General features: G+C 55.5%; 2 pseudogenes; both read right to left on the reverse strand.

Moving 5' to 3' along the window:
- Positions 1 to 623: 623 nt before the first annotated feature.
- Positions 624 to 742, reverse strand: LOC123965669 (annotated as a pseudogene).
- A 601-nt stretch (positions 743 to 1,343) lies between these two features.
- LOC123965668 lies at positions 1,344 to 1,462 on the reverse strand (annotated as a pseudogene).
- Positions 1,463 to 2,089: the final 627 nt, after the last annotated feature.

Below are 2,089 nucleotides of genomic sequence, written 5' to 3' on the forward strand. Positions count from 1 at the left end.
ATGCCTAAACCCAACCAATTTCACTTCTCTTCTAACTTTTCTCCGCTGGGTAGGTGCACACAGCTGGGAGGGCCTAGAGATACATGCGCCGGCCAGTGCATTGCCTTTGGCCTCCTACTCCAAACCGTGTTAGTCGGCGGACAGCACGGGGGAGGTCATCGAGATAGAATAATACACCCTAACCCTGGCAGTCCACAGACAGGAATAGGCACCCGTTCCCGGGTATGGGTACAGCGACAAGGCCACCTTCAGCCGGAGGTCCTCACTCACAAACAGACGCTCATTCCGGGGTGGACATTCAGGAAAAGGATCCAGTCCGCCTGGAAGTCCCTAGCCAGGATAAGACGCTCTCCCGTCCAAGTCCTAAGCAGGCCCTGCCAAGCCTGGCTTCTGAGATCAGGCGAGATCGGGCAGTCCCAGGCCGGAATGGCCGTAAGCTGCCTTTGCACACCCCAGAAGGGCCTTCAAAACACGATGTAACATTTACACAGCACTGTGTACAGGATAGGGAGAAAAAGAAGCAGCAGCAGCAGCAGCGCCCCCTGCTGTTTCCTAAAGAGACGTTCAAAAATTCTCCTTTCACCAAAGCGCGCTCTGCCGTTTTTCGAAGGCCATGCGAAAAATGCTTACAGCACCGGGTAGTCCCAGGCGGTCACCTGTCCAAGTACAAACCAGGCCCTGCTCTGCTTAGCTTCCGAGATCGGACTAGATCGGGCGCTCCCAGAGCAGTGTGGCCGTAAGCCACTCAGGCACCCCCAAACGGCACTTCATAAGATGTTCTACGGCTAATTGACAAAAAACGTATTCTGCCCATAATGTCCAAGGTGCTCCAGAGTCACTTGGAATCCACAGGCACTGATTCCTGGGTAAACATCCAGGAACCGGGACACCGTTCACTCTGGCAGTCCACAGACAGGAATAGGCACCCGTTCCCGGGTATGGGTACAGCGACAAGGCCACCTTCAGCCGGAGGTCCTCACTCACAAACAGACGCTCATTCCTGGGTGGACATTCAGGAAAAGGATCCAGTCCGCCTGGAAGTCCCTAGCCAGGATCAGACGCTCTCCCGTCCAAGTCCTAAGCAGGCCCTGCCAAGCCTGGCTTCCGAGATCAGGCGAGATCGGGCAGTCCCAGGCCGGAATGGCCGTAAGCTGCCTTTGCACACCCCAGAAGGGCCTTCAAAACACGATGTAACATATACACAGCACTGTGTACAGGATAGGGAGAAAACGAAGCAGAAGCAGCAGCAGCAGCAGCGCCCCCTGCTGTTTCCTAAAGAGACGTTCAAAAGATCTCCTTTCACCGAAGCGCCCTCTGCCGTTTTTCGAAGGCGAAGCGAAAAAGGCTTACAGCACCGGGTATTCCCAGGCTGTCACCCGTCCAAGTACTAACCAGGACCTGCTCTGCTTAGCTTCCGAGATCAGACGAGATCGGGCGCTCCCAGAGCAGTGTGGCCGTAAGCCACTCAAGCACCCCCAAACGGCCCTTCAAAAGATGTTCTACGGCTAATTGACAAAAAACGTATTCTGCCCATAATGTCCAAGGTGCTCCAGAGTCACTTGGAATCCACAGGCACTGATTCCTGGGTAAAGATCCAAGAACCGGGACACCGTTCACGCTGGCAGTCCACAGACAGGAATAGGCACCCGTTCCCGGGTATGGGTACAGCGACAAGGCCACCTTCAGCCGGAGGTCCTCACTCACAAACAGACGCTCATTCCTGGGTGGACATTCAGGAAAAGGATCCAGTCCGCCTGGAAGTCCCTAGCCAGGATCAGACGCTCTCCCGTCCAAGTCCTAAGCAGGCCCTGCCAAGCCTGGCTTCCGAGATCAGGCGAGATCGGGCAGTCCCAGGCCGGAATGGCCGTAAGCTCCCTTTGCACACCCCAGACGGGCCTTCAAAACACGATGTAACATTTACACAGCACTGTGTACAGGATAGGGAGAAAAAGAAGCAGCAGCAGCGCCCCTGCTGTTTCCTAAAGAGACGTTCAAAAGATCTCCTTTCACCGAAGCGCCCTCTGCCGTTTTTCGAAGGCGAAGCGAAAAAGGCTTACAGCACCGGGTATTCCCAGGCGGTCACCCGTCC

The sequence above is a fragment of the Micropterus dolomieu genome, unplaced genomic scaffold (assembly GCF_021292245.1).
Source record: "Micropterus dolomieu isolate WLL.071019.BEF.003 ecotype Adirondacks unplaced genomic scaffold, ASM2129224v1 contig_10656, whole genome shotgun sequence".
Taxonomy (NCBI): Eukaryota; Metazoa; Chordata; class Actinopteri; order Centrarchiformes; family Centrarchidae; genus Micropterus; species Micropterus dolomieu.